We start from the raw sequence: 10,954 nt of genomic DNA, 5'->3' as shown, positions 1-10,954 counted from the left end.
GAATGCTTGGCTAGTCGTTCTAACATCTGGTCTATGAATGGTAAAGGAAAATGATCTTTTCGGGTTGCTTTGTTTAGTTTCCTATAGTCAATGCATATTCTCCATCCCGATTCGATTCGTTTGGTTATAGTTTCTCCTTTTTCATTTTCGATCACGGTTGTACCTCCTTTCTTTGGTACTACGTGTACAGGACTAACCCATTTGCTATTAGATATAGGATATATGATACATGCCTCTAATAACTTCATTACTTCCTTCTTCACTACCTCACTCAGGATCGGGTTTAGTCTCCTCTGATGTTCCCTAGAAGTTTTACAGTCTTCTTCTAGCATGATACGGTGCATACAAATAGAAGGACTTATCCCTTTAAGATCGGTGATGTTGTATCCTAGTGCGGTTGGATATTTTCTTAAGATATGTAGGAGTTTTTCGGTTTCGAGTTTTCCTAGGTCTGCATTTACTATCACTGGTCATTCAAGTTCTAAGTCTAGGAATTCATATCTCAGATTTTTAGGAAGTGTTTTCAGGTCGAGGGTTGGTTTCTTGAGGCATTGTGTAGGATCCGATGTTATTGCTAAACATTGGTTAAGTCTGTCTTCTACACGACAGTCAAACAAATCGTCATTTTCTAATTCTGTTTCTTTTATGCATTCATCGATGATATCCATGAAGTAACATGTGTCATCTATTGCAGGTGCTTTCAAAAATTTGGAAAGAATGAACTCAATTTTCTCTTCTCCTACTTCGAAAGTGAGTCGTCCTCGTTTTACGTCTATGATGGCACCGGCGGTTGCTAAGAATGGTCTTCCCAATATAATGGGGGTAACTTCATCTTCTCTTATGTCCATAATTATAAAATCGGTGGGAATGTAGAATTGACCTATGCGCACGGGAACGTTTTCAAGAATTCCTATAGGATATCTAACAGAACGATCTGCTAATTACACAGACATTTTAGTTGGTCTTAATTCTCCCATTTCCAGTCTCTTGCATATGGACAAGGGCATAACACTGATATCGGCTCCTAAATCGCATAAAGCTTTGTCTATGACAAATTTTCCTATGTGACAGGGTATAGAAAAACTACCAGGGTCTTTAAGTTTAGGAGGCATATTCTGGATTATTACGCTACACTCAGCAGTGAGTGTAACGGTCTCGCTATCTTCAAGTTTCCTTTTATTAGATAAAATTTCTTTTAAGAACTTCGCATATGAAGGCATCTGTGTAATAGCTTCTGTAAAAGGAATTATGACGTTTAATTGTTTCAGTAGGTCAACAAATTTTTTAAATTGGCCCGCGTCTTTGGTTTTAATTAGCCTTTGAGGGTAAGAGATAGGTGGTTTGTAAGGAGGTGGAGGTACATAAGGTTCTTTCTTTTCTACGGTTTCCTTATTACACTCTTCCTTTTCCTTAGGTTTACTTTCTTCCACAATTGACTTTTTAGAGTTTTGGTTTTCAATCCTTGGGTCAGATGGTCCTTCTACCTCTGTTCCACTTCTTAATATAATTGCATGAGCGTGGCCTTTCAGATTAGGTTGGGGCTGTCCAGGAAATGTACCAGTTCGGGCAGCAGTAGGCGCTTGTTGTTGAGCTACTTGCGAGATTTGTGTTTCCAGCATTTTGTTATGGGTAGCCAGGGCATCTACTTTACTTGCTAGTTGTTTAATCTGTTCGTTAGTGTGTACATTCTGGTTTAAGAACTCTTTATTCGTTTTCTGTTGAGAAGCTATGAAGTTCTCCATCATGATTTCCAAATTGGATTTGCTAGGAAAGTTATTGTTAGGTGTAGATGGGGTCGGCTTTTGATATCCAGGAGGTATAGCTGGGGCTTGACTGGGAGCTTGACCTGGTGCGTATAAAGCATTATTACTCTTATATGAAAAATTAGGATGGTTCTTCCAGTTTGAGTTATAGGTATGCGAGTAGGGATTTCCTTGAGCATAGTTCACTTGCTCTGCTTGGATTCCTGTTAGGAGTTGACAATCTGTAGGAGTGTGACCTTGAATTCCACAGACTTCGCAATTTTGAGTTACGGCAACCACGGTGGCTGGAGGTGATACATTTAAACTTTCGATTTTCTGGGCAAGAGCATCCACTTTTGCATTAACATGATCAAGGCTACTTATCTCGTACATGCCCCCTTTTGTTTGAGGTTTTTCTACCATTGTTCGGTCGCTTCCCCACTGATAATGGTTTTGGGCCATGCTCTCGATAAGTTGATAAGCGTCAGCGTAAGGTTTATCCATAAGCGCACCACCTGCGACGACGTCTATTGTTAACCTTGTGTTGTACAAGAGACCATTATAGAAGGTATGAATTACTAACCAGTCCTCTAAACCATGGTGTGGGCAAAGTCTCATCATGTCTTTGTATCTTTCCCAAGCTTCGAAAAGAGACTCGTTATCTTTATGTTTAAATCCATTTATCTGGGCTCTCAACATAGCTGTTTTGCTTGGAGGAAAATATCGGGCAAGAAAGACTTTCTTCAACTCATTCCATGTGGTGACTGAGTTGGAAGGAAGAGACTGAAGCCATCTTCTAGCTTTATCTCTTAACGAGAAAGGAAAGAGACGAAGTCGAATTGCCTCTGAAGTGACACCATTAGCTTTAACAGTATCAGCGTATTGGACAAATACGGATAAATGAAGGTTTGGATCCTCGGTAGGATTTCCAGAAAATTGGTTCTGTTGCACTGCCTGCAACAGCGAAGGTTTAAGTTCGAAGTTGTTTGCTTCGATTGCGGGTGGAGCAATACTCGAATGCGGCTCATCTTGCGATAGAGCAGCGTAATCTCGAAGAGCACGAGCTAGTTCTGCCATCTCGGGTATCGGCGAAGGAAGGAGATTTTTGAGATCAGGAATTTCGATTGGAGGAAGATTGTTTGCAGCACGATACTCCCGAATTCTTCGTAAGACTCAGAGATATCGTTCAACGTCGTTGATTCGTAAGTAGTACGGTTTGCCTTGTGAGCGAGTGTGTGGCATACAAATCAACGAAAGACAAAGGAAAAATAAAAATTGCCTTAGTCTCTACAGCATAACAGAAGAGTTACGATATCGACTAAATAAAAGTCCCCGGCAACGGCGCCAAATACTTGATTGCGACTTTATGAGTCTATTGGGGTATTAACTGCAAGTGCACAGTCAAATCGCGTAGTTTTAAAAGATATTGATCCCACAGGGACTTAATGAATCGATATACCGTTTTTCTAAGGTTACTTCGTAAAGCTAAGGCGGATGATACTTTGATGATTAGGGGGAAAAGTAAAACTAAAATCGGATCTAGATTAAATATCAAATAACGCGGATATCGGTATGTAGTTCGTCGTAATTAGGGAATCAAATCTTTGTTGGTTTCTTAGTTTTAAAATAAGTCTTTTCAGTAGACACTATTGATTAAAAGTCTTTTCTCAAACTCTCGGTCTGTTGAATCAGACTATGACTTTATATTAACGTACGCTCTCACTATTTAGTTAAATCTAAAATCACTTTTTGAAAACAATAGAATCTATAGAAACTCTTTTTATTAAAATACTAACCGTTTAAACACCCTCGTCTCAAACTCTCGCTCTGTTGACTTAGATTATATGATTAAACTTAAATGCTTAACTCTCGTCCTCACATTTAACCTTTAAAAATACTTTTTGAAAATGATTAGAATTTAATTAACTCTAAAAATTGCTTTCACCCTGATTTAAAGTTAATGTCCAATTCACACTGTCCAGTTAAAAGCTCAAACCGTCGTTCTATTGATTTTAACTTCTTTATGTCTTTTACTCTCGTACAAAAACTTTGGTATTAACTCTGTAAATTGAGACCATAAAAAGAGTGACTATATTTTTAAATAAATTTAAACCAACTCAGTTTTGATTCCTTTATTCCGCTTACTTTACATACCGATATCTAAATTAATTAGTCGGACATGCTAAACATGCCTAAACAATTATTATGCTTAAATACAGGCATATCAGACAAACAGTGTAGATAAACAGCAACACAGAGCATATATAAGTTAAAACAATAAATTAATGAACCTGTAAAATTAATAGAAATGTTGGTTGTTCCCTAGCTTCGATGCTTGAACACTCCACCACAAGCCGGTTGGATCTGTTCTTCACAATCTTCGATCAGACAGTAAAAATAAAAATAAGGGAATGAAGTACTATGACCTAACGTAAGGTTAGATCCAGTAAAAATTACACAATAGTTTCCGGTGTAGAAACTATTGTGAGAAAATAAATTGAATGCTTAGTAAATTAAGCTAGCAAAGAAAAGAAAATAAAATGCTAAGAAAATAAAATGCTGAGAAAATGGAATGCTGGAAAATATATTGCTGTAAAAACTTGCACGGCGGAAAAGAGAGGAACCCTCAATTGGATCCCTTGAGGTCTATTTATATTCATCCATAAAGTAACCGTTTCCCAAAAGTTCCTTCAGTATGGTCTCTAACGTGTAAACGAGTCAAGCGAAGAAATAGGGGAGAAGTGCTTCTGTTACACGCGTCAAAGGCAGAAAAATAGGAGTGGGGGTGTGACGTCCGTCACACCATGTGTTACGCTCATAACACTAAGTAGAGGGGCGTGACGCTCGTCACGTGAGTGTGGCGGTCGTCACAGCCCTTTTTCCTTGCTCCAAACGTGGGCTGGGCTTTGGTGAGCTGTTTTTCTACCAAGTCTTCTTTTTGCACCCCTTTTCTTTCTTTTTCACCCATGCTTTAAATATTGACACCTGAAATAGATAAAAGGAAAATACCAAGTAATATCGAATAATATAAAATAAAACGAATCAAATAACAATATAATTTAATTAAATCGAGTCCAAAAATGTGATATTATTTCATGTTATCAGCAACCCCAAATCTTCATGTAAGACATATGTGGTTTCTTACCACTCCATATCTCATATGTTGTCTTCTCAACCTTTTTGGATGGAACACGGTTAAGTGTATAAGCTGATGTCAATAGTGCATGTCCTCAAAAGGAGTTTGGAAGATCGGTGTGACTCATCATGGATCGGACCATGTCTAATAGGGTTCAATTTCTTCTCTCAGATACACCATTCCATTGGGGTGTTCCAGGAGGAGCAAGTTGGGATAGGATCCCACACTCTTTCAGATGGTCATCAAACTCTAGGCTTAAATACTCACCACCTCGATCTGATCGAAGAGTTTTAATATTCTTACCTAGCTGGTTTTGTACTTCATTCTTGAATTCCTTGAACTTTTCAAAGGACTCTGATTTGTGTTTCATTAAATACACATAACCATATCTACTGAAATCATCAGTAAATGTGATGAAGTATTGAAAACCTCCTTTAGCTGGTATGTTCAGTGGTCCACATACATTAGTATGTATGAGGGCCAAAAGATCATTAGCTCTTTCACCTTTTCCTGTGAATGGAGACTTTGTCATCTTTCCAATTAAACAAGATCTGCATGTCTCATATGATTCATAATCAAAAGAGTCCAAGAGTCCATCTTTATGGAGTTTGGAAATGCGTTTCTCATTTATGTGGCCTAATCGACAATGCCAAAGGTAAGTTGGATTTAACTCATTAGGTTTCATCCTTTTAGTATTACTGTTATAAATTGGCATTTCAAGATCAAGGACATATAATCCATTGTTCATTTGTGCAGTAGCATAGAATATATCATTCAAATAAATTGAGCAACAATTGTTCTTTATTATAAATGAAAAACCAAACTTGTCCAAACAAGAAACGGAAATAATATTCCTGCTAATTGCAGGTACATAATAACAGTTCTCTAACTGAATTATCAAACCACTAGGTAAAGTCAATACATAAGTTCCTACGGCTAAAGCAACAACCTTTGCTCCATTGCCAACTCGTAGGTCGACTTCACCTTTTGCCAAATCTCTACTCCTTTTTAGTCCCTGCACATTTGTACAAATGTGAGAACTGCATCCAGTATCTAATACCCATGATGCAGAAGTAGATAAATTAATTTCAATAACAAAAATACCTGAAGTTGAAGTCTCTACTCCATTCTTCTTATCTTCCAGGTACTTTGGGCAGTTTCTCTTCCAGTGTCCGGTCTTACCACAATGGAAGCAGGTGCCTTCTTTTACTATGCCTCCACTAGGCTTCAAAGCAGCAACAGTGGGTTTGGGTTTGGCAACTTCCTTGCCTTTCCCTTTATCACCCTGCTTGGTGGGCCTTTTGTTCTGTCTCTTTCCATTTCCGATCATCAGAATGGACTTCCCTTTCGACTTCAGATTCTGCTCAGCAGTTCTTAACATGGCTAGCAGTTCAGGAAGAGATTTGTCCATATCATTCATATTCAAATTTAGGACAAATTGACTGAATCCATCTGGCAACGATTGCAAGATTAAATTAGTCGCAAGTTCCTTTTCGAGGGGAAAACCCAATCTCTCAACGTTTTCCATATACCCAATCATATTGAGCACATGGGGACCTACAGGGGCTCCCTCAGCTAACTTGCCTTGAAAAAGGGCTTTTGAAACTTCAAATCTCTCATGCCTTGCTTGCTCTTGATAGAGCATCTTCAGGTGTTCGATCATATCGAACGCTGCCATGTTCTCATGTTGCTTTTGAAATTCTGAGTTCATGGTAGCTAGCATGAGACAAGAAGTTTCATTGGCATCATCGACATGCTTCTTATAAGCATCTCTTTCTGCCTTAGGTGCAGAACTAGGAGGTTCCTCTTCAGGAACAGGTTTCTCCAAGACATACAACTTTTTATCATGTTTGAGGATAATCCTCAGGTTTCGGTGCCAATCCAGAAAATTTGTCCCAGACAATTTTTCTTTGTCAAGGATTGATCGCAAGATGTTGTTAGAGGTGTTTGTTTTCATGATAATCTACATGAGGATTAATGAAAATATAAGTATCATTGACATATTTAATTAGGCCTTTAAATAAATATGCTCCCACTATTTTACTCAAAACAAATGACCCTCATCATTTGATTCGGAAAATCCCGTTGGAAGATTTTCTAGTGGGTCGAGATCCATATTTCACTTCGTTCTAAGTCCGCGTAGGCGGATTACACAAAACTAGGTTATTTAGGTAGGAACTCCTTCCAATTGTATCTCATACAACTCTCGAAAATTTCAGTTAGGTGAATAACTCCTTATTCCAATCCATCATATGGATCATTCCCAACTCTTGCTTCTAGACATATATAATATTATTATAATTAAGTTTGACCCATCATTTTAGCAGTTGGATATTACAATTATCCCGTCGCACCTTACTAATACAGAACATGCACCTCGCGCAGGCAAAACCTACATTATCCGATACTAGTCTTGATGAGTGCTAAAACTTGGAAAGAAAACATATATAATATTATTATAATTTGTTTAGTTAAGTTTGACCCATTGTTTTAACAGTTGGATATTACAATTATCCCATCGCACCTTACTAATATAGAACATGCATCTTGCGTAGGCGAAACCTACATTATCCGATACTAGTCTTGATGAGTGTTAAAACTTGGAAAGCATAAACTTAATATTTAATTTGAGGGAATTGCAATTTTTCTGATCTCACCGGCTTATTTTTCATATAAATCGTCTCTCACATGCATCAACATACATACATACATAATGAAACAGTTATGGCCCCTAGTGCAGTTGTTCTCCCAAGCCAATGAGAGAACATAAGCTAACCTAATAACGATTTAAGCTTCTCCAAGAAAAATCTTCAAGGTTGTCCTCCTTTGGCACTGACTTCTTTGCTTTCTTCATAACATTACATTACATAAAGAAACTCGTTTTACATATGAGGGAGTGAGATGAGAAAAGAAGTTACATTGAGAGATTAAAAGAGAGGCACGACACGCAGGTCGTATTTTAAAACCCAAAACAAAATAAAGGAAAACTAAGGCCATAACCGATCACCACAAGACAATAATAAACACATTATTATTATTATTAATTTTAATTCTTTTAATCAATTAAAACCAAATTAAATCTCGACGATCAATCACATTACGCAGAGTTAGCCGAACGGGTGAATTTTGCCTTGCGTTAACCGGTTAGCCAAATGCGTTAACCGGTTAACACTGTTGAAAAACTGTTAGAAAATTTTCTTTCTGTCTTGCATTAACCGGTTAACCAAATGCGTTAACCGGTTAACATTGTTTGAAAATCTGTTCAAAATTTGTTTTCTGTCTTGCGTTAACCGGTTAACCAAATACGTTAACCGGTTAACACTGTTTCAAAAACTTAGAAAGTTGTATTTCGTCTTGCGTTAACCGGTTAACCATATGCGTTAACCGGTTAACACTGTTCGAAAAAGTGTTTAGAAAGCACAACTCTTGTGCAGTCACAACCCCAATCGCATAACTCTCTGACAAGACAACCCTTATGCCGTCACTAACCCTGATGCACCAATTTCAGACCGTCAAACACATCTCGATTGTTGATTCAGTATGATTGATCAACATGTCATTGCTTCACCATACTAATGTCGGATCAAGAAGCAAACGACCATTGATCGCTCAAAGGAAAACAACCATTGAGTGTTTGAATGAACGAAACGAGAACACTATATCATATATAATGTATTTTGCATCAGGATAACTTATATCATATATATAACTTGATCGATCTCAATTTAATCTTTGATTCATTCTGTCTTTAATCGTATTAATACAGAAAAAAAACAGTTATCAGATTCATGGTTTCGTAAGTGGCTCTGATACCACTGAAGGAGAATTGCCATCCAAGGCACAGCGGAATTTAAAATTTTCTCCATTTAGTGATCCTTACGAATGGGCATGATCAGTGATAGAATCGTTACCTCTTGTGGCGATCAAGAACGTTGAACGATGACAACGTCTCTACTCAGTCCACACGAACGTATTCCTTCAATCTCAGTGCTAGCTGCCACGAATGAAGGCTTTGAGTGAGAGAGATAGAAACGAAATTGCAAGCAAGAGTATAATGCTTCTACCCAAGGGTTCTATTTATAGAACCACTTGTGTGGGCTTCAAGCTAAAAGCCCACTTAAGTGTATTTTGGCCCATATCTTATAATATGCCCAAAATCACTTAAGCGTGTGGTACCTTACCATATTTCGTATTCCATTTAAGTGCATCGTACCCTACGGTGTTCCTTAGTTACTCTATCTCTCATCAATCCGTCCTTTGTGTGTGACCCTATAGGTTTTCGCGGCGTTGGCAATTATATTAAATCACGTGTTTAATATAATAAATAGTGAGCGGTATCTAGCAACACATCACTGCTACCCAAGACACGAAAATGTCATGTGATCTGACAAGTCCTTTTGTGATAATGATTATGTGTATAATTACCTTTTTACCCTTATGTCTATATTGAACACAAGGCATAGACCGTGTCATCCTTGTCCAGTTCAATATTGGGCCCATAGACATTTATCCTGTTACGCAGGATGGGCAAATTCCATCTAGGTCACTCATGTCCCTCAGCATGCTTCGTGGAGCACCCATCAACTGTCTTTATGGTTATCCAGTTACGGACAATGTTGGATCAACAATAAAGCACTCGAATCTACATCTAGGGTCCATAGTGGTTTCAGGTCAAAGAGTGGTATACACCATTATCACCATGAGAATAACTTATGACACTTTGCATAACTTTCTATATAGTATTCTCATAGCGGGTCAATCCGGTATAAATATTACTCTTAATATTCATACCTATGTTTAAGACTTGATAACTCTTTATCCATGGCCCATGAGATGTGATCATCTGTCTACAAACATAATAGTCTTAATGCTTTAATGTTATCCCACTTCATAATAAAGCTCGACTACTGATACTTTAAGAATAATGTCCTTATGTTTAATGTGATCTCATGATTAAGTCATACTTGATACATTAAACGGACTAGCTATTCTAGGGACTTTATTAAACAAACATAATAAAGAAAAAGCCTTTTATAATTAATAAGTAATTCGATACAAGTACCAAAAGTATTGGCCTCTAGGGCTTACACCAACAGTATGCCCATCTCTTGGGGATACCTATTTCTAGTAGAGTGCCATTTAGTGGGTTGGAAGAGATTCCCAGATCTCATCTTATTGCTGAAGCTCTTCACTTGAAGAAGTCTGAGATAGAGGCTCATTGGATGTAGAAAGGAGGATTGTTTAGGTCGCCATCTGATTTCCTCATCAAGGAAGCTACTACTTTTGCTCAAGCCGGTAGTGTGGATGCTTTTGAAGATATCTTTGTGATGCTCATTTATGGATTAGCTTTATTCCCTAACATTGACGGATTTGTTGATGTTAACACCATCAGAATTTTCTTGATTGGGAATCCTGTGCCTACTCTGTTAGGTGATATGTACTTTTCTTTGCATTTAAGGAATTCTAAGGGTGGTGGAACGATTGTCTGTTGCATTCCTCTTCTATACAAGTGGTTTATTTTGCACTTGCCTCAGACGCCTGCTTTTGTGGAGAACAAACAATGTCTACGGTGGTCTCAGAGACTTATGTCTCTCACTAATGATGATATAGTTTGGTATGATCCCTCTTTGAGCAGTTTAGAGATTATTCATTGTTGTGGTGAATTCTCTAATGTGCCTTTCATTGGTACACAAGGAGGAATTAACTACAACCCTGCTTTGGCTCGTCGTCAGCTTGGGTTCCCCTTGAGAGACAAACCTAATAACACTTTGTTAGAAGGTCTTTTCTATCAAGAGGGTAAATATCCCTAACATTTGAAGCAGAAGATGGTGCATGCTTGGCAAAACGTGCATAAGAAAGGAAGATCTGAGCTTGGTCCGTGCAATTGTGTATATTTGGAAGCTTACACTCTTTGGGTGAAGAAGAGAGCTTTGGAATTGAAGATGCCTTATCCTTGTGAGAGACCTATGTCTATGGTTGTGGTTGAGCCATTAACTCTCCCTAACCAAGATGTAGAAGAGTTGGAAGATGCACTCGCCAAGATGAAGCAAGAGAAGGATATGTGGGAAGAGCGTTT

At 38.0% G+C, this 10,954-nt stretch overlaps 1 non-coding gene across 1 annotated transcript; it reads left to right on the top strand.

The window, feature by feature from the left end:
* Positions 1–2,334: 2,334 nt before the first annotated feature.
* On the top strand, positions 2,335–2,441 carry LOC127077067 (small nucleolar RNA R71). The gene has a single exon (XR_007787052.1). It is a non-coding gene; the product is annotated as a small nucleolar RNA R71 (small nucleolar RNA).
* Positions 2,442–10,954: the final 8,513 nt, after the last annotated feature.

Source organism: Lathyrus oleraceus, chromosome 4, assembly GCF_024323335.1.
Source record: "Lathyrus oleraceus cultivar Zhongwan6 chromosome 4, CAAS_Psat_ZW6_1.0, whole genome shotgun sequence".
NCBI classification, from domain to species: domain Eukaryota; kingdom Viridiplantae; phylum Streptophyta; class Magnoliopsida; order Fabales; family Fabaceae; genus Lathyrus; species Lathyrus oleraceus.
The sequence above is the reverse complement of the archived record's forward strand: the minus strand, read 5'-3'. Positions and strand labels throughout refer to the sequence as shown.